The sequence below is a fragment of the Ostrinia nubilalis genome, chromosome 6, assembly GCF_963855985.1.
Source record: "Ostrinia nubilalis chromosome 6, ilOstNubi1.1, whole genome shotgun sequence".
In the NCBI taxonomy this organism is placed as follows: domain Eukaryota; kingdom Metazoa; phylum Arthropoda; class Insecta; order Lepidoptera; family Crambidae; genus Ostrinia; species Ostrinia nubilalis.
The window spans coordinates 3604681-3628121 of NC_087093.1; positions in this window are offsets into that span (position 1 = coordinate 3604681).

The following is a 23441-nucleotide window of genomic DNA, read 5'->3' on the forward strand; positions in this document are numbered from 1 at the left end:
TGGACAATAACTCGCGGCTCCGTTTCTTTGGGCTCTGGTGGAAACCGTCGGGTTTTAGTGGGAGGCCCCGCTTTTAGTGGGTAGGCGGGGAGAGCCCCACGTAACCCACTGGCCGTCCCCATAGACCAGTGGGTGTGCGCAAAGCATTTCTCGACGAAAAAAAAAGGTCTGTAATTGCCATGACAATACGAGTAGATTGTTGTTGTCATAAGACAACGTATTTTTTATCATTTTGGGTAATTTGAAATAAGAATGTAAAGAGCGCTAGCCTGTAGCTGTTTACGAAAATTATTATTTTATACAAAATAAGGAAATTATCTTCTCTTTTGATCACACACAATATATTGTCATGCCAAATCGGCTTAATTAATTAAACAATACATTAAATAGTTGCTGAAATTGCGTCTAAACTTTTCAATTCGTGTACCAATGTATTCCGACGTCCCTTCCAGATCCTTCGCTGTCCTTATAAATGATTCCAACAATTCTTGAAATTTGCTGCGACAAAATTTCCGGTAATTAAGGGAATATTTCACGTTATAGCCGGAGGGATCGCGTAGACAAAACTCCTATTAATTCTTGGAATCTGTTCATCACTACATAGTATAAAAGTCGCTTTCCACTGTCTGTCCCTATGTATACTTAGATATTTAGAACTACGCAACTGATTTTGAAGCTGTTTTTTTAATAGATAGAGTGACTCAAGAGGTAGGTTTATAGGTATAAAACATGCATTATTATAGAAGAGAAAAGCCGGGAAATTCCATTGCAAGCGTGTGAAGCCGAGCCGGGCCGCTAGTAACAAATAAAGGAGATCCATTCAAATAGTTTTGTACAATTAGATACGTGTAACCTTTTCATTCATTATTTATCTTTGACAATGTTTGTAAACATTTTCATAATAATGCTTTATTTATCTAAATGTCTACTAGTTTTATAAAAACATTTATCTCCTTTGAAATTAAAGAAAAATATCTTTAACTTGACAGAAGCTTAAATATCATTTTACGAACAGTCTGATTGATCCAAGCCTACAATTCTACACAAACTAAGGAAAATACACATAAGCTGCTAAGGCTATATTGACGTACTGTGGGTCTAGACAAAGTGCAAATTATAATCGCAAACCAGTCGCAAAGTGGTCGAAAAGCCCCTTTTTTGTATGGAATTTTGACGGATTCGATTTTCGATTCGATCAAAAAGTGCGTTTTGTCTAGGGGGCCTGTTCTTCGTACAGGCGACCCTTATTTTATGTGTAAGCAATAGGAAATTATTTTGGCACATACTCTATAAATGATATTGTATTTAACGTAAGTACCTAATACGATCGTGTTCGACCGTTCCAACGTAATTGACATTACATTAATAGCTTACCAATAAATAAGTAAGCTATTTACTCGTATTTACTTGTTACTGGTAATAATCCATTCAGGGACTGGGTAGTCAATGCGAAAAAACGCTCAACGGTTGGAATGTGCAGGTGTCAAAATGTCCATACGGACCGGTTGTTAGTGTGGCAGAAAGTATGAACGTCAAAAAGTCCCAGTGCCAAAATGTACATTGTTACCATGGTTACAATGGTTTAGTGACAAATGGTACACATCACAAAATACAAGTACAACAAAAGGTGTGATAGATAAAATGATCAACTGATATATTGTGCTCATGAATAAATTAATAAAATTAAATGTCAAAATGTTCAATGTTCTTGTAGTCTAGTCAATAAAGTTTTTTTGGACATTTTTACCTTGATGCATTTAAACACGTGTTCACGTTAGCTATTATACAATAAGACGCTTGTTCAAATAAACCCGAAGACATTTTAACTTCAGATCATTTTAACCATTGCTCATTTCGACGTTCATACTTTTTGCCACACTAACAACCGGTCCGTATGGACATTTTGACACCTGCACATTCCAACCGTTGAGCGTTTTTTCGCATTGACTACCCAGTCCCTGAATGTAATAATCATTGTAATAAGAGTGACTGATTATTGGTGGACAAGAAGCTTACGTTATATTAGATCTTATCATAAAAAACATAACCAACCTTCGGGCGCAGTCGGGTAATAACAAAAACATGAACACACGCGGATTCGATTTATTTTGACTACTAGCGGCCGCCCGCGACTTCGTACGCGTGGATCCCGTTTTACCACCTTCATCTATCTTACGCGGTTTAGATTTTTTCATACAAATGTTTTTTCCCGCTAACTTCCGTTCCCGTGGGAATTTTGCAATATCCTGTTGTAACTAAGCTTTAAGTTTACTAAGGTACTTGCATGCCAAATTTCAAGCGTCTAACTTAAGCGGTTTAGGTTTTTCATACAAAAGGATTTTCCCGCTAATTTCGGTTCCCGTGGGAATTTCGGGAATTCCTTGTTGTATCTAAGCTTCAAGTTTATTAAGGTACCTACATGCCAAATTTCAAGCGTCTAACTTAAGCGGTTTAGATTTTTCATACAAAAGGATTTTCCCGCTAATTCCCGTTCCCGTGGGAATTCTTAAGTATACTATAACCTGCCCAGGAGTATGAAGAACAATCGTACTAAGTTTCGTTAAAATCCGTCTAGTAGATTTTGTTTCTATAAGGAACGACAGACAGACAGAGAGACAAAAATTTTACTGATTGCATTTTTGGCATCAGTATCGATCACTAATCACCCCCTGATAGTTATTTTGAAAATATGTATATTTCATGTATAGAATTGACTTCTCTACAGATTTATTATAAGTATAGATGTAGTAAGTAGCAGTAGTCACTTCTCTGGCCACCCTGTATTATAACCAAATTCACGACATCAATAACATCCAAATGTTCGATTGTGAACTGAAAATTAACGTCGTTGTTGGTATATCTGTAAATCATCAAAACCTCTATATTTACAAACATAAATGTTATAATCAAACCGCAAACAAACTTACGCAACGTAAAGTACTGATTTCAACTACATCCACTTATACTACACATACTTAACAATATTGAAGTTAAACATTGCGAGTAGTGTTTGTCTTCAGAAATTGTAAAAGCGGTTACTTAGAGTTTTTGTAAATACAAATTTTCTATTGTAGGTTAGTTTCAGTTACGATAAATGACGTGTGACAGACCGTTACTTTAGGATTTCGCAAATCAATAACTTTAACTTAACTAGTTTAAAGTTCACTGGTAGGTGAACGACGACGACAGACTACTTTTCTTCGTAGTACAGTCAGTGTCAAAAAGTTCGTGACACCCAAAGTAGCCAACAAGTTCGCAACACGTCTTTTTTACAGTTTAGCCATGTATTCATTAGGCGACATTTGTTGATAAACTGTTTATGACTATAGTGAAACAAGTTTACCATAAACACAGGTTTCTGAAACTTGGCCGTCCACACTTGCTCTCCACTCATAGCGGGGAGCACGGAAACATGTATCATAAACAATGTTTCATCACCTATGTTTATGGACTGTTTATAAACTGTTTACAGAGATGATGAAACATCATGAAACATTGTTTATGAACAGTGTTTATCAACAAATGTTGCCTAATGAATACATGCGAACAAGGTAGTTTTATCAACTTATTGGTCACTTTGGGTGTCATTAACTATCTGACGCTGGCTGTACCAACGGAAGTTCTATTAAATTATAAAAGGCATGTATTTAAATGATCTTTTTAAATTAGCTAAAACGGCAAATAAAAAAATCTAAATGGTCATCTATTTTAATGATTGATTTGATTGACTCTTTCTTTGAGACTTAAATAAATGAAATCGATCGATATTTTAACCTCTTTTGAACTACGCAAAAAAATTTTGAGATGTAAAAATTATATCTGATCGTTACTTGTTGGTCCTCAAAAATAAGAACACCAAATATTCAATATTGTGATACTTTTTTAAATAATTTCATTTGTATAAATTATTTTTTTGTCTATATCAAAATAATCTTCAAAATAATTATGTTATGGTACTTATCTTATGTTATCTCGTAAAGGTCGCGGGAAGAGCCTGGATGCGGGCAGCGCAGGACCGTGCATTGTGGAAAACCTTGGAGGAGGCCTTTGTCCAGCAGTGGACGTCATTTGGCTGAAACGACGACTTATTTTTATTAAATTGTCGTCAGAGGATGAAAACTATTTAAAGGCACTTGATGTTCAAAGATTTATTTTTTATTTAAAAAAGCATACTTAACACGTTCACGTTCACACTACGTTATCGGGTCGAATTGACCTTAGGTGCTGCATGCGTTGGTGCGGGATGGATATATTCGGTCTTTTCAGTAGTACGAAAGATAAATATTGTTTTGCAATTGTTTCGTCAAACACAGTAAATGGAAAAAAATACTTATCAGGTCCTGACGGCCCGATGTCGCACTAAAAGTAAATAAATATCGTTTAGTGCTTTTATCGGGTCTAATCGACCCGTTGACAGATGACTCTATGGTCACTGATCACGGTCGAGATCGGTATCTAAGAGAAAATCAACCATGCGATTTGAAAAAAAATAAAGAGGTAAAAATTATGATGTCAGGTTCAGGGATGCCAGAAGTATAAAATTATTTTACATAGCGCCTCTAGTCCCAAACTAAGCAAAGCTTGTAATTTAAACAAACATGGCAATGTACCATTCTGCTTGCTTATTGGCCGCTAAGCCCTTGGCCAACTCAGTAAACGACCAATGACGGATGATTGTCACTCAACCACAAAGTATCGAGTAAATTAAAAGATACTTTTTAATTAAAAATATTAACCAATAATATTTTTAGTTAGATCAAATATACAGTGTGAGTCACGTTAAAGTGTACATATGAAAATAAATGAAACTAGACCTATTTTTATCGACAAAAAAGAGGTCAAAAAAATTTTGAGATTTTTTTCAAATTTTTTATAGATTTTTTTTTCTTCCAATTACTTATTGTAAAGAAAACGTAATAACTTTTAAACCAAGCGGTATATCCTGATAAAATAAAAACAGTAATAATGCTAAATAACAGGCGATACTAAAAAAATACACAAAATACACAAAAAAGGCCAACAAATAATAAAAAATGATACTTTTTGAAAAAAATCTGCTTTTAAATTCGTGTTTTTTTGGTTATTTGATAAATTTCTCCAAAAAATGCCCCTATAACCGGTAACTTTTATTACTTTGTATTGTTCTCTATCGTATTACCTTCGCAAAACCAAAAATCGCATGTCTCTATCCCTATCACAACATTTGCTATGATCGTTTGAACAAAGGCCTGCCACAACATTATTCTCCGCTACAGGTAGAGACAATTTTAATTTTAACTAAAATGCTTATTTTACTTCGAAATCTTTTGTTTTTATTTGAAATCTAACTTGTCTCTATCAAAATTACAAATCTAGAGCCATTTTCAGTTTCGTTGTTAACGAAGCGTTGAATGGCGCGCCCGGAGAGGCTTAGTTCAAACGATCATAGCAAATGTTGTGATAGGGATAGAGACATGCGATTTTTGGTTTTACAAAGATAATACGATAGAGAATAATACAAAGTAATAAAAACTACCTATTATACAGGCATTTTTTTGAGAAATTTGTCAAATAACCAAAAAAATACGATTTTTTAAGCAGATTATTTTCAAAAAATATCATTTTTTATTATTTGTTGGCATTTTCTGGGTATTTTATGTATGTTTTTAGTATCGCCTGTTATTTATCATTATTACTGTTTTTATTTTATCAGGATATACCTCTTAGTTTAAAAGTTATTACGTTTTCTTTACGAGAAGTAATTGGAAGAAATAAAATTCTATAAAAAATAAAAAATAAATCTCAAAATTTTTTGACCTCTTTTTTGTCGATAAAAATAGGTCTAGTTTCATATATTTTTATATGTACACTTTAACGTGACTCACACTGTATTTTAAAGTTAAGTTATACTTAGATCGAAATGTATTTATTAGGTGATCAATATTAAAAGGCAAACTTGATATAAAAATCGTCAAATTAACAAAATTAAAGATCAATAACTAAAAAAGAGGATCAAATATTATTTTTGTTTACTAAATATTAAAAGAGTATGTTAAACATAAATATTATGTTACCTTAAATGAAGATCATTCATAATTTATCCGTAGATCAACTATATTAGTTGACCCAATAATTAATATAAAGATAAAATATAATAAAAAAACATCATTTATTTTTAAAAGTGCACATACAAAAAAGATCAATTAGTTTTTAGAGGATCAAATAATATTGTCCCATTATAAAATATTGAGATAAAAATCCATTTATATAAATGTCAATGAACACGAACAATATACTTTCAGAATATTCTGAAATATTCGATTTACGTTCATAGAGCAATTAACCGGTTTTTAACTTTTTATACCTATAAATATAAAACGTTAAATCTACTTGTACAAACGCAGACCTCAAGATAAATATGGAGCTAAAACCCATTGAGAAATACAAAGAAATTACTTTCAGACAATATAAACCTACGTGGAACTTGAGATAGTCCGCCCAAGGGAAGAGTTGGGATATTGTCTGCGGACTCGACCAAATTAAAACCCAAGTATTTCTACTTCGTGAGTAAGAAGTTTAAAATCAACATCCTCGGGAGTATAAAATTTTAGACGACAAACAAAAGCGAGAATCTTATCCTTAATAATATGATAAGAAAAAGTGTCTCTGTCTGTCTGTTACCATTTCAACACGTAAGTCACAGATTTAGGTAAAATTGATACATAGTTTATCATCATCATCATCATTTCAGCCACAGGACGTCCACTGCTGAACATAGGCCTCCCCCAATGATTTCCACGTCGCTCGGTTGGTAGCGGCCTGTATCCAGCGCCCTCCTGCTATCTTTATGAGGTCGTCGTAGGTGGATATCTCAGAGATAGTTCAAGACCCAGAGAGAAATTTAGGATTGCTTTTATTCCGATTCTTAAAAACACGTACTCGATAATGTATTTCTGAGTTGTATTGAAATTCACACGGGTGAAGCCGCAGGTAAAAGCAAGTTTTAATAAAGAGCTATAACTGGAGCTACGCCACTAGTTCGCCGCACGTTTCACTGAGGCTTTAATTATACATTGGTTTTAACAGCCACAATCCCGCAACATAATAATGACGAATGTGTCCATTGCGTTGTTAAGTGCGCGTAATTGGCTTTTCATTCAAATACAAATTTACCTACATTAACCGTTTTATTTCCCTCTGGACCAAATTAATGAGCCATCTATATATATAAACTAGCTGACCCTGCGAACTTTGTTCCGCCTTAATGGCACTAACACGACTTTCTTTTATATATATTATATAGAAGAAAGTCGTGTTAGTTACTCCACTTATAACTGAAGAACGGCTGAACCGATTTAGCTGAAAATTGTCAGGGAGGTAGTTTAGAGCCAGGAGAAGGACATAGGATACTTTTTATCCCGTTCGAAATAAAAAAAAAGTCTGCTTATTTATTGCCATTAAGGCAGAACAAAGTTCGCCGGGTCAGCTAGTATCTACATAAAAGATTATCCTTAACATATCTACTATTAGCATTAATTTAGAACTAAATCCATTAATTCACAAAGTCATATACCTAATAAATCTAATAAAAGTAAGATCCTCATATTTCCGAAATGACTGGGTTAGTCACAGGAGTCGGTTTGCAAACACACCTAAAAACCTTGTAAGTCCGTGTATCAAGGTTCATAATTGTGCTATATTTTAGGTGCCTGGACAGTCGCGAAGTGGGGTTTGTGTAAGTTAAATCTTATACGACTGCTATAAGGTTTAATTTATACTTTTGGTCGCGTCTGTACTGAGTGACCATTCGGGTTAACGGCTGGGGCAAATAAAAAGTAATGCGGCCCCAAAGCCAGTTACAGGGGTAATGTCGCATAGCCCCGACAGCCCGGGGGCCACGCGAGGCCCATATCCTAGAAATCCTGCACATTTGTCAATTTGTCCAACGACTTTTATGTTTATAATGCCTGGACGAATATCTTTTTATTCGGCGACACGTGGAATTCTGTTCACAAATGTTTTGAAAGCAATTTATAGCTGACTAGCGGCCGCCCGCGACTTCGTACGCGTGGATCCCGTTTTACCCCCTTAGAGGTGGAGTTTCGTAAAATCCTTTCTTAGCGGATGCCTACGTCATAACATCTACCTGCATGCCAAATTTCAGCCCGATCCATCTTGTAGTTTGGGCTGTGCGTTGATAGATCACTATGTCAGTCAGTCAGTCAGTCAGTCAGTCAGTCAGTCAGTCAGTCAGTCCGTCAGTCAGTTACCTTTGAGTTATAGTATATATTTTGTAATTGGTCTTATTAAACTAGCTGCTATAATAACGATAGATTTTAATTGAATGATTGAATTACTGTATCAAGAAAGCCATTTGGTACTTAGTTTCAAGTGTCAGTAGCTCATCGTTAGGGTAAGGTAAAAGCTTTTAAAAATAGCTCTTAAAACCGAGTCAGTTTTCTAATTTTATTCGAAAAGGCACATGGTTGTAATCCGGATATTATTTTTGACACGTACGCTTGAAATTGGTATCCGGGCACAGATATAACAGGCTATAATTATTTAATTGAAACTTGCCCCGATTGCTCGAAGCTTTCCGGAGAGCGAGCTTTGTGGAAGCTCCAAACGGCCAGTTATAATACAAGTTAATTGTTTACTGTTTGGCCAAACCAAAGTGGGATATTGCTTCAAAGAATATACAATATACAACATTTTTGGTAAAACGTTCAATGTCTATATCTTCTATCTATACTTATAATAAATCTGTAGAGAGGTCAATTCTGTACATGAAATATATTTTCAAAATATCTATCAGGGGGTGATTAGTGATCGATACTGATGCCAAAAATGCAATCAGTAAAATTTTTGTCTGTCTGTCTGTCTGTATATGTTCCTTATAGAAACAAAAACTACTCGACGAATTTTAACGAAACTTGGTACTATTATTCTTCGTACTCCTGGGCAGGTTATAGTATACTTAGGAATTCCCACGGGAACGGGAATTCGGGAAAAAACATTTGTATGAAAAAATCTAAGCCGCGTAAGATAGATGAAGGGGGTAAAACGGGATCCACGCGTACGGAGTCGCGGGCGGCCGCTAGTATTGAAATAAAATTAAACTGTAATTAACGTTTGGAAAACTTAAAGTTGCAATTTGTATAAGTTACTACTATGGAAATTACTAGAAGGATTATTCTAGTAGACATTAACTGTTACTATGAAACGAGTTAATTTGGGCTTTTAATTAACTCAAACTCAATGAGTTTCCGCCGTTTCGTTTAGGAGTTTCTATGGCCACATTCCAGTCCCATCATCAGACCAGCTCTATGGTACCATATTGTATTGTCACCTAATCTCTATTTATAATTGGTAAGTTTAATGATGATACAAGAATTTTATTAGAAGTGCGTGTAATTCAGATTCTAAGATTCCATTACATAGTTAGTTACATACACGACGACCTAATAAAAGCGTGTTAATAAGTACTATTCATATCAAGCATAATCTATACCTACATACGAAACGTTAATATTTGCAACGAGACACACAAACCAAATATATTCAACTAAACCAAACCGCGAGTTGTCTTTCCACCAACAAATTTCCATTTCAGTTGCACTCATTTGAATTGTATTCGCATGGATCCCCAGTAAACTTCCTTTAAGTTAATTATCGAATGCGATGCGGTAATTGAGAGAGTGGCGGCAACTCGATTTCGTAGCGAGCGAGCAAACATATACATCACTAAAGTTGCTTGCTGGCAAACAAATGACTTGTTAGGCTCCACTGTAAGGATGACAAAACGTTTAAATCAATTTAAATTTCGAGGTTCTTTAGGCCTTTAGAAAAGTAATTATTTTTTAAATATTTCTTGTTGCGTCGTCTTTTAACTAAATGATGATCCATCCGACCGATTTCGGCCATGGCGACCACTCCGACTCCTAGCTGTCTTGGCGGCGCTGGTGTGCCCGAAGATGGCTTACGTAGCCTATTTTCGCGGTAAAATCCCTCGCGCATTGAGGGCATCTGAGCACGCCGCCAACATAGTTATAGTGAATGGCGGCAGATGGACGGGCCTTCAAGTCATCGCGCTTCGCGTCGAGTTCAGTCGTACGCTGCACCTCGAACTCGTGGACTTGCCTTTTCACAATCTCCCGCCATTCTGGACGCTGTGCTGCCAAACCTTCCCACTGAGAGGGCTCAATATTGCATCTTTTCATGTGCCGCTTCTGTACATCTTTGTACCTTACCTTTTAGCCAAATGACGTCTACTTGACAAAGGCTTGCGCTGCCCGCATTCAGTTTCCCCGTTCATCACCAGATCTTCAGATGTTAATAGTACAACGTGTAAAATGTTTAGTCAGTAGACAAATGTCAAAGTAAGTTTAGTCTTTTTAGGTGACATCCGATAATGGGTATACTAACGTCATTATGATGGGTGTACTGACAATAATTAGAGACGTCATTATGGATAGGTACTTTAAATTAGAGAGACACATAGTTAAAAGGATAGGAGACTAGAGAAGATGTGCTGCTAAACTGACGATGTAAATATGTTGCAATGCCATCAAATTATTTTACTATAGACTTTAATTTAATTTGCTGTAAATTAACTGGCATCCCTACTTTGTCTGTAAACAACGACACCATCTTGTGGAGTCGTGACGCGCATTCGTAATGCTATTGCATTTAAAACATAGCAACTGTGTTGTTTTTTTAAAAAGTAGGAGGTTCTTACTTGAGATAAGCTCAATATTTTGCACCAAAAGTGTAATATTTACACAAATATTTTTTTATATATTTATTACCCGACTGCGCCAGAAGGAGGGTTATGTTTTTCAAGTGTATGTATGTATATTTCTTTGGCACGCCTACAGCCTAAATGGCTTGACCGATTTAATCGTGAGAGTGACACTGGCAGTGGCTGTATTAAAATTGAAAAAAAATCTAAATGGCGGATTTTAGGCGCCATAATGTCTTCAAAAAATTTTTTTTCTCAAACCCTATCAAGTGTGGTATCAAAATAAAAGTATTTTTAAGTAGCTTACAAAAATGGTGTGTTAATTAACTAAACTAGATGGAAAACTTCGTGGTCTTCACTGGTTGATCGGACGAAGCTCGCAACTGAACAGCACCAGCAAGGTGTTGGTATACAAAGCAACTTTGAAACCTATCTGGACTTACGGGATACAGTTATGGGGAACAGCTAGCAAGAGTAACATCGATATACTAGAAAGATTTCAAAGTAAAGCACTTAGAACCATGCTCAGCATACCCCAATGTACTAGCAATTAGTAGGCATGAACACTGTTCGTGAGGAAATAGTACAGGCAAGCCTGAAATACCAGGAGAAACTGGAAACTCATGCAAACGAACTCGCACAGGCCTTAAGTGGAGAAGGTGGACTACAGTACAATCGACTGAAAAGACAAAGCATTCCCAGTCTCGTCCAAAGATTTGTAGACTGAGCCAGGAAGAGAGATTGCTGGAAAAAGATCAGCAATTGATTGGCTCTCGAAGACAACATAAAACTCAGGACATGTAGCTCCAGCCAAACAAGTGGCTTATTGTTTTCGAACAGATTGCCATAGGGCAGAAAATACATTTAAAAAAATAACTAAAAAGATTAAAATAAAATTAATTATGCAGTCAAATGCAGTCGGAGGCATCAAATACATTTATCACCAACAAAAGAATTAGTCATTGATGCCTCCGACTGCATTTGTGAACACTAAAGCTTGTTTTTATCTTTTTAGTTCATTTTTACGCAGTTGAGTTTTTAATGCTGTGCTTTCGATTTTCTGGGTACTCTTGTGCTGATCACAATAAATGGATACTTACCGAACCGTACTTAATACAGAGATTTAACTTTATAACTTCAAGGCCTGAGGCTCTTATGTACCTACCTTAAGATGTGATTTCAGCATAAATGTCAATGAAAACGTAAAAGAAGTTTATTTTACATGAATGTACTACAGTAGAGAGTAGAACAATAAGTACTTAAAAAAAAGATTACCAAGACATTACAAAAAGGAATATTAATAATGTTTATTGCACAAATTACTAATACCCCTGTTAACTCCTCCAATGCGTTTGAATTACAAGTGGATATTGTATTGCAAAACGGTGAAGGTGTCGGACTGGCTGGCTCGAGATTCGAGGAACGCTGGTTTGAAATACACCCAAAAGTAACGAAATGCCCGCTCTCAATTATTTGACAATATTAGTCACTCTATTATTCCCTTTAGATCCGTCAGCTGTGACCAACCATTTCACAGCATCAGGCATTCAAAGCGTTCCCGGTACATTTTCAGATACTTATGGTCTCGCATCCGTCATACGTAATCGGCGGAAGGTCAGTCGAGACGACATCAAATGGGAGTTAGCTAGGGCTGCCGGGAAGAAAAACTTGCAAAATTGAGTTTTTTGGAGTAAAAAGTCAGTATAAAACAAAATAAATTCCTAAAAAAAAGACAACGCAAACTTAACAGTATGCTTAACTCGAGTTTATATTAGGCGTACTTGCTAGCGACTGCGTAAAAACATTACATAATGTGTGACAGATTGGACAGCTGCAGCGCCCCTAGCGGTTACTATCAAGAACAAAAACCGTCATATATTTTTTACGCACTCGCTAGCGTTTGGTGTAAGCTCATAGTAAAGCTACAACTGGCCATTCTTTGATATTGATAGACCACGATGTAATTAATCTACGTTTGAGTGGTAAACTATTATTATTTTTGGACATCCTGTATTACCGGTCAGGTCAATAACCGATGCGCAATTTATGTCATCTCAGTTTGATAAAATATGCGCCTTATTATTATGACACAAGAACCTAATCTGTTTAAATTCTACTTTTCTGTTCTCGGCCTCCAGAAGTGTAACATTTGTAAATGACAGATTTAATTAAGTAATCCATTCATTACATCCTTGATAATAATTTTAAGCCGTCATTAATAATTTTAGCTATATAATACACGTGAGTACCTAAACACAACATTTTTACTTTGAGTCCACATCATATAAACATTTATTAAAGTATGATTTACTAACATGTTTTAGTATAATCGTAATAAGATTTTAGTAAGGCTGCTTATACAGCCTAAATCAAACCTTTGAAGTTAGAATCTGGAAATTAACTGAGAATCCATTCCTTGGTAAATTACAGATAGGCTTTACGTAATCTCAACGTTGGGTCTATATTTTCCATTAAAACGTAGTACGGATTTTCTGTAGGCACTAAATTAATTTCGTTCGTTTTAGCCAAATGACGTCCACTGCTGGACAAAGGCCTCTCCCAAGGATTTCTATAAGGACCGGTCCTGCGCTGCCCGCATCCAGGATCTTCCCGCGACCTTCACTAGATCGTCGGTCCACCTAGTGGGAGCTAATCTTCCGGCCCGTGGTCGCCACTCGAGAACTTTTCTGCCCCAACGGCCACATGTTTAGATTACTAATTACTAAATAGAAAAATCTGAAATTTATGTGGCATATTTGTAAAGATCTGTTAGATGGGAGCTAAAACAACTGAAGTCTTGTTGATAACAAAAAGATGGTAGTGCTTAAATCATTACCTGCCTCTGGTTTCGAATATTAGTTTCGATGTCACCCGAGTTTGAAATGAGTAAGTAATAATTTGATTTTATTTTATTAAATTATTACTTAATCATTTCAAACTCGGTGACATCGAAACTAATAGGTATTCGAAACCAGAGGCAGGTAATGATTTAAGCACTACCATCTATAGGTACGTGCTTTGAAATAAATACTGAAAATTTAGCTTCGCGTCGTACATATTATCACTACATTAGGTTTAGCTTTCGCAGTGAATGTTCAGCGTTTTTTGGGACTGCCAAATAATTGGGATTTGATTGGTCCGATTTACTGAAGCTTCAAAAGAAATTAGCGATTCAAGAACGTTTATTGTTATGCTAATATGTGTAAGTGTGTGTTAATACGTGCGTTTTTCTTGTTTTTTTAGTATGTATTTTTAATGCAAGTCATAGCAATTTATAGCCCTACTGTACAATACAATCTCAGCTATCTCATGAATATTTAAAATATGCTAATTATTTTTTATTTCTTTCTTTTAATGTTATTACAGCTGATAATTATGTTGATCCACAGAGTTCTTTAGCTAAAAACTGGATATTACAAATCAAGATTATGAAGGTTAACTAGGTAGTACCTCTTAATACTTCCTTCAACCAAAATTAAGATCGAACATGGGATCTTCCACAAAACAATTTAGCTAATCGACGCTTCCCATCTCTTTCACTCATACTACCATACCTTTAAGCTGTGAAAGAGACACACAGAGACGAATATCCCTAAAACTTTTCACAGAATAGGCCTCAGTGCGACAATAAACTGAACATGGAGCTCATTTCGTCGTCTCGTTTGGATCTCCAGTTCAAATTCGCCCGTATTTATTGGGGCTTTTGTAAAAAAATGGTCGAGGGTCTATTGATCCTGGCAGGACTTGGGTTCAGCAGGTTCTTTTATTTAATCAGTCCAGGGTTCAGTATACAGCAAAATCTTACAACTAAGGCCGAGTTGCACCAGTTTACTTTAACCGTTACTATAACAATTTGTATTTTTTATCTATGGAGTTTGACAGATTACTGACTTTTGTTATCTTTACGTAAGATGATCAGATCATTATGAAAAAAGCCTCACTTTCACATTCATATTTAAAACTTTATAATTCAATCCCCATGGATTTCACAGTAGGTACCTACCTACATAATTATACATAATCATCCTACACTAAGGATGAGTTGCACAATGTTATTTTAACTTCAGCAAACGTCAAAAATCTGTCAAACTCCAAAAAACACCGGTTATCATTACAGTTACGGTTAAAGTTATGCAAATCAGTCTTAATATCACAAAAATAAGTAAGTAAGCTTGGTACATTATTCCTAAGATTCTCTCTACTATTACTATACAGGTATTTAGCCCACATTCAGACCAAAGTCATTTGATTTAGCTATTCCACTACCGACCCCGAAGGGGGGAGGGGGGATGTCATCCATCACCCTCATGAGCCTTGATTAATGGACAGGTCACCGCTAAGCGCAACTCCGAGTGCGGATTGCTCTTCCCCTTATTTCGAATTAAGGGTTAAGTACCGCTTTTAAAACTATTTGGTAGGTACTAGAAAATGTGTGCATTAGACGATTTTCATTGCCGTAGTGTTTGTTACACTGGTATCCCACGGTTAAAAAGAGACGGTTGTAAAATACGGCATTCGTTTTGTGGAGAGCTTGTCCTGTGGACCAGTAGTGGCCATCAAATCGGTTGGATCGGTTTATCTTTTATTTCTTAAACTCAATTATTATCTGAAAAAAAAAAATGTCACGATAAGATTTCAGTGACTCTAGAAAATTTAATATTTAGTAAGTATCTAAGGCTGAGTTGCACCATCTTACTTTAACTTTAACAAACGTCAAAAATCTGTCAAACTCCATACAACAAGCACCGATTATCGTGATAGTTACCGTTAAAATTTGGTGGTGCAACTCAGCTTGATTGTAATTTCTTCATCATTTTCATCATCATTTCAGCCATAGGACGTCCACTGCTGAACATAGGCCTCCCCCAATGCTTTCCATGTTGATCGATTGGCAGCGGTCTGCGTCCAGCGCTTCCCTGCTACCTTTACGATGTCGTCGGTCCACCTTGTAGGTGGACGTCCCACGCTGCGTTTTCCGGTACGCGGCCTCCATTCCAGAACCTTTCTGCCCCATCGGCCGTCAGTTCTGCGTACTATGTGCCCTGCCCATTGCCACTTCAGCTTGCTAATCCGTCGGGCTATGTCAGCGACTTTGGTTCGTTTACGGATCTCCTCCTCCTTTGTAATTTCTTAATTTTGTTAAAATGTTATTAATCTTTCTCTAGAACCTAGTGAGGTTCCTTTACATTTTGATCACAATGTAAGTTCGTCTTCTTTAAGGGGAGCTATACACCAGTGGTTAGATACCAGATACATAGTTCCCATCCATTTGTCTGATAAAAGTCGTCCGCAGCCGCGCGCAAGTTATGACGTCATGAGTACCGCGCTAACATACAAGCTCGTTTGTTTAGTCTAGGGTTGCCATCAACAAGAAAATTTACGTAAAATTAATACCTAAATTAAAATTCAAATGTCCATCCACAAGGTGCACGAAAAGGTAGGACGCAGGAAAGCACTGGATGCAGGCCGCTATCGCTACCAACCAGTCAATATGGAAATTGGGGGAAGCCTATGTTCAGCAATAAACTGTGGCTCAAATCATGATGATGAACATCTATCGAAGAGTTATCGTGAAATTACAGCATTTTCGTTTCTTCTATACTTATTAAATCTGTAGAGATGTCAATTCTGTACATGAAATATATTTTCAAAATAACTATCAGGGGGATAAGTGATCGATATTGATGCCAAAAATGCAATCAGTAAAATTTCTGTCTGTCTGTCTGTCTGTATGCTCCTTATAGAAACAAAAACTACTCTATGGATTTTAACGAAACTGGGTACAATTATTCTTCGTACTCCTGGGCAGGTTATAGTATACTTAGGAATTCTAACAGGAACGGGAATTAGCGGGAAAATCCTTTTGTATGAAAAATCTAAACCGCTTAAGTTAGACGCTTGAAATTTGGCATGCAGGTATCTTAGTAAACTTAAAGCTTAGTTACAACAGGATATTGCGAAATTCCCACGGGAACGGTAGGTAATTAGCGGGAAAATCCTTTTGTATGAAAAATCTAAACCGCTTAAATTAGACGCTTGAAATTTATCATGCAAGTATCTTAGTAAACCTAAAGCTTAGTTACAACAGGATATTGCAAAATTCCCACGGGAACGGGAGTTATGGGAAAAAAAAACATTTGTATGAAAAAATCTAAACCGCGTAAGATAGATGAAGGGGGTAAAACGGGATCCACGCGTACGAAGTCGCGGGCGACCGCTAGTTTGTTCATAAAAGAATTCATACTCTACCGAAGGCGGGTAAAGCATGCAACTTTCTTGTTAACTTCAGTCGGCAACCCTTTTAATCGCTCTAGCCCGTGTACCAAACTGATTTGTGATACGTCCCTGTTTTATGTAATGCCAAAGTTGCATATTCGCCACGCGAACTCTAAACAACATTGATTAGTGCACTAAACAAGCTCTACCGTGTTTATCGCGGCTGCCATAGTGCAAGTGACGTGCGATAAAGTCCGTGATTCACGTCACTATTAGCGAAGAGTTAGAAGGTAAATACCTAGTTGGTTTTTAGAATAAAGTAAGCTTCAGCTGAAGTAAGTGTTACATATTCTCAACTTATTTAAGAACTACTTGTTTTGGAATTAAAGTAAGATAAACTCTAAGAATTTGATTAGTAAAGAAGTTAGTTCTTTATTTCAATAAGAACTTTCTTTATTTCAAAGCTTTTTTATTGATTCATCGTCTTTCAGGACGGTAGAGACATAAAAATAGAACATAATCTTTTTTTATTTCATCCCATATCAGTCAATTATCTTGAGGTCGCATTAAAAAAAAATCTAAAGCGTAGGTTAAGTTACTCGTAGTAACTAAAATATAAAGACACCAGTCTTAACGCACGTCAAGACTTAATGTAACTCATAAATGTCGCAATAAGACCCTATTTTAGTTTAAATGGAACGCGAAAGTATAAAATCTTATATTACTCGTATTATTTATAAAAAGACAATATTTCAAACCACATTCAGGTGGCGCAGTAACTCTACCACTCGATCATTCCAGTTCTAACCAGTTAAAACCGGCTGCATCAGTCACTCCAACAAATGGCAGTTGACCGCGGTCACTCTATCGCGCAGAGTACCCGCTGAGTAATCTGCTGTCTAAATCCAGGGAAAAATGGCGGACGTGTGGGAAAAAATTATGTAGGAATATGCTGGAGGAAATAAGAATGGTGCATTATCATTATTCTTTGTATCTTTTTGTTTTATTTCGTTTTTTATTATTTATTTAAGACTTACTTATTATTTTTACCTTAACCATTATGTTGGCGATGACATCCACTGTTTAACGTAGGTCCCTTTGGACTTCATATTAAGCAAACCAGTCAGCTACATAAATTTAAGTAGGTAACCTGAAGTTTTAATAAATAATCAAGTCTTTAACGATTTAAGAAAATTTAATTCAAGGCTTCCGCGACTAGCATGCATTGTTATTAGATAAATTGACTGTTCGGTTATTAATATCCTCTTTTTGAGTAACCTTTGATATATTTTTTATGCATAACAAGGCAAGATCCTCTTACCGATACTGTGCAAAGTTAATTTACTAAGGCACAGATAGTTATTTCACGGATTAACTTCCAAAACGAGCGCAAAACAAAACTACAAAAAAACTTGGTTATTGATGATGTAGAATAGACTCTATGTACTTTGTTCCTTAAGTTTTCCAGTTTATTGAAAAAGCTAATAATTTACAATAACGAGAACTAACTAATTTGAGAGGCTTACGTTTAAAATATCGGTAATCGTTACAAAGCGTTCGCGAAACTAAACAAATAGGGGTATTTTTCGTTCTGATAGCGCGTCCATTACTGGGCTCAGGTGCGCCAGTAAATGGATCTAATAAAAATAGACCAAAGGAGAAAAAATTCGCGGAGGCGGAGCAATCTCCGCTAGCCGAATGATTCGTCTGTCAATGTGAGTAATGTGGCGACACCACAGTGGGGGTGAAAGGAGAGAGTTCGTGCCCATTTTGTCTTTATTTTATATTGCTGATTGAAGATTTTAAACTTTCGCGTCCCATTTCAACTAAAATAGTAAGACACGGGTCTTAACGCGACGTTTATTCTGTAGGTACAGGTAATTTATGTAGGTACTCACGGCTTGACGTTTCGGCTGCTATGCTGCAGCCATGGGTCACAAGCAGACTGGCGGTTCGCGGCGTGGTCCGTTCGGGCGGGCTTGAAAATTTTCGACTTAATGTAACTCATTAATAAACGTCGCGTTAGGATTTCAATTATATATTACTATTTTAATTGCTGATTGACTCTAGTCTAGCACCACTGCTCTTGGACTTGTTTAGACTAAGGTTGAGTTGCACCACCTTATTAAAAATTTTAACCGTAACATTAATTACCGTACCATTACCGAATTTGACAGAATTTTGACGTTTGTCAAAGTTAAAGTAAGATGGTGCAACCGAGCCTTAGCCTAGATACTATAAACTTTATAATAGGTAGGTACAACCTTTACACAAATTTTCTTTACATTTTCTGAAATAAATAACTGTTACACCAGTTGCCATTTAAACAGGAATCGCATAGATAGTACGAAACTATGCCATTGCGCACAAAAAGCTTTTTTCAATATACTACCCGGTGGGCATGACCATCAGATTCCGAGCGTGCAGTTCGAATGAATTTCTGTGTACGGTTCGCGAAAAATTCGCACGAAAATTCACGATTCTTTCGTTTTTGTCTCTTCTCGTATACAGAGTGAAATTGAAATCGTTAGTATCCTTTAAAATAAGACTCTACTCATGATACGTACATTTCCCAAATATGAGACAAATCCAATTCAAATTACAATAAATGAAAACTTGTACAGACGACAAGAACATCAAGTTTAGCACTGTGACGTCTTATTTCTATGTAATAGGAGTTATTTTGTAACAAAAATGTGTATTCTAATGTGATGTGCTCTGTAAAAACGTTTTTAACTCTTTATAAGCAAACTAATCATCACTTAAAATCAGGTGAGATACAGACCAAAAGCTTCCTCGTTGTTGATAAAAATAAAATAAAATAGTAAAACAAAGCAAAAAAAACCTCATTGGATTTGGTCTCATATTTGGGGAATGTACTATACAAGGTAGACAGGGAGTTGACGCACAGTAGATATATGAGCTAAAGCAGTACGGAAACTTAGCCCTTTCGGCGAGTTAAATACCTACACTTCAACTGAGTGTTAGGGTTGGCACTCTTAATCTTTATAAAATTAATAAGGTTCTGACTTCCTTATTTATTAAAACGTTTATTTAGGTTTTTTAATTATCAAATACCTAATGGAATAAATTAATTGACTAAGTAGTTAACAAAAAATAAAACGTTAATTAGGTTCTATAATGATCGAATACATAATCGAATAAATTGATTAAGTACTATTAGAGGCCGGTAGAAGATATTCTATTCTCATAAATAAAATACCGGATACTTACTTTCACATAGCTATTGCCTCATTTTAAATACAGTTCATCACTTAGTACAAAAGCGCGCGGAGCAAATTACTTTATCAAATAGAACACATAAATTGTTAAAAAGCGTAATTACGTAATTTAAAAAGAACTATTACAAAATCAGATGTAAGCACTTTATTTAAAAAGTAATATTTAATCATTTTTACAATTCAGAATTATTACGAAGTTTAAAAAATGAAAGTTCTGGTTTTGAAGATGCCGAGTTCAAGCAGCCGTATACTACGCAATACACTCGTGGCATGTTTTTTAAAAATACAGCGGACAGTGCATGCAGTAAAATTATTATTAAAAACACAACGCGCGCGACACTCGCGGCGGATGGACTGCGAGGTTCGCTTAGAGCTCGTGTAAAGCGTGCGTCTGTGTGCGTGAGTCTGATTTCGAGCGTTTGTATGAAGCTTCCGTACTGTTTGATTTATCTACTGTGGTTGACGTTCAAAGCTAAAATTTAGATTCCTTACATGAAGGTGTATCTAAATCACCCCCATGTATGTTCTACGATATTACTTACTTTAGGAGATAGAGTTAATTTTGTGATTTATAACGTGGTGAGAAACAACCATGAAGCTTTGAAAGTTGATCTTCACTGGAAGCTTCTATAGCGTAAGTAAGTAAAAACAAACTACAAGTGCTCGCCAGAGTGGGAAAAACATTAAAAACCAACCATAGATGAAAGGAAAAAATAAAAAAATAACTCGTAACGTCAACTCCCTGGCCACTCTGTATAATGCCAATGATTTGTACAAAGTTAAAATAATATTACATGCTTTAATTTTTATACAAAATTATTCCAATGAATTCCAATTCTCTCTTAAAATAGATGAAATTCCAGAGAAGATCATAATGTTATTGTTATGTCTAAAGACAAGTTAAAAGCAGTTATTCATATGTTAAGTAAGCAGTTACTGAAGACTAGTTAAAATCTTACATTTCAGTAACTTAGTATAAACACACAAAAACATTATATCTCTAAGTAAGAGCCAATCTGCGACTTAATTAAGGCTGAGTTGCACCACCTAACTTTAACAGTAACTATGACGATAACCGGTGATTTTTGTGTGGAGTTTGACAGATTTTTGACATTTGTCAAAGTTAAAGTAAGATGGTGCAACCCAGCCTAAATGTATCATTGTTTATTAGCTATTATTAATTTAATTTCTTGTCCCAATATCTGGTATGTAGGTAATCAAATTAAACCACTTCCTGGAAGGCTAAGGAACTGAGACTCTGCATACCCTACAAATCAGATTGTGGATAAATTGTACCCATATAAATAGAGGTACATTTGTTTATTGGAAGACATTGTTTAGGAGCCCACAACAAAGTGACAGTGCAATAAATCAAAGTGTCTTAAAGCTGGTTGTATAATGGAATCAGAATAGGGTTAACTTAAGACTATATTTTTACAACATATTTGGTATGTTATAGGCCAGGGATGGCGAACCAATGGCATGCGCACAATATTTAGGGCACGCCACCAATCACCCCAAAATTCACGATGAAATTAAATAGTTTTGATATCGTATTTGCCCTCATCAATTGGTGCCACTGTAGAGCAAGGTACTGTCATTCGCCAGTGGCGCCACTCGTACGATGCCTTCTCATTGCTAGTATTAAGTGGCACGTCTACGAATACATCAATATTGTTTTTAGAAAAGTGGCACGTTGCTACATAAAGGTTCGGCATCCCTGTTATAGGAGGTAGACTTAGGATAGACTTTCAGTGGGATGGTATACCTTAAACCTCAAAAATATTGGAATGGCATTAATAAAAAAGTTATTACCATCGTTTTATGAAACTAAACACCACTGCCGTTAGTTACTCGTACCTAGTGAAATTATCATGTTCATATTATTAAGCCGAACGACGTGTTTGAAAACTTAAAGAGCCGTGTATTTCAGTATAATGCCAATCATTATTATGATATTGCACTGAATTTAGTTTTCGCTGAAATAATGAGTAGTTGTTATTGTTAATTACATATTATTATGCTAAAAGTTAATATTTGAATGTTGTGGTTTTGATATGAAATTATTATATTAAATTAACTTATAATGCTTAGAAACAAAGGAAAATCAATACGTTTTTTTTCTATGAATTTTGCGTTACCTTTTTAAAAAATAAAAATAAAGCTTAGAAGTTTTTTTGCTTTTCTATTTCATTCAATTGGTTTAAGGTAATTTAAAACAATCTTATTGCTAATTGGAGAATGACAGATTGACGTTTGTTAAAGTTAAGTAAAATGGTGCAACCCAGCCTAAGATGCTACGCGTTGCACTACGACGCGGCGATGCTACGAAATACTGTAGCACATTTGTACTACGATGCTACGATGATTCCGTAGTAGGTACATCACGTGTCGCATTGTTTATTTATCTATTGAGAAAGTTACACCAACAGCAAAACACAAGACAATTCAAGAGTTAAGTTAATTATTACCTCTCTGTATGATCCGTGGTTGACTAGCAGTGAATGCCATTCGGCATTAAGTCCGCCACAGTGCATTGTGTGTATGTGCAAAAGTTAAAATAAATACATATTTTATAACAAAAGCATAGACAGTCGATTAATCCACGACACTGTCTTATTTATTTTACTTTAGCTGACTTTGCAGTCTACGGCCACTTCAATATAAAATAATAATAAATAAATAAATAAAAATATAAGTGAAATATTTATTTTCAAATAAATAAGGAGATAGTTGCATATTCTTGACAAAATAACAATGTAAGCTATGCACTATACGCTTGATTATTCAATTTGTACTATTGTGGCGGCTTATAAGGTTTGACACGGATTGTTATTGCCCTCACGGAAGATAAACACATGCCAAAGTTTACAGTTCATCATCATTTCAGCCACAGTACGTCCACTGCTGAACATAGGCCTCCCCCAATGACTTCCACATCGCACGGTTGGTAGCGGCCTGCATCCAGCGCCTTCCTGCTACCTTTATCAAATCGTCGGTCCACCTTGTGGGTGGACGTCCCACGCAGTGTTTACAGTTCGAATGCAAATACTTGTATTACAGTTTACAGCACATTAGAGTATATATTTTTGTTTCAAAATCGCCTTTATTACAACTGTATAAGATACCTCCGTGTGAAAGGTATTCGTGATACATTCTCATCGAATTTTAAATAATTCGCATTTGAAAAGAAATCATTTGTGTGAAATTAATTGCTTCTCCCATTCACGGGTTTATTTCAAAGACTAGGTAGGTATATGGCT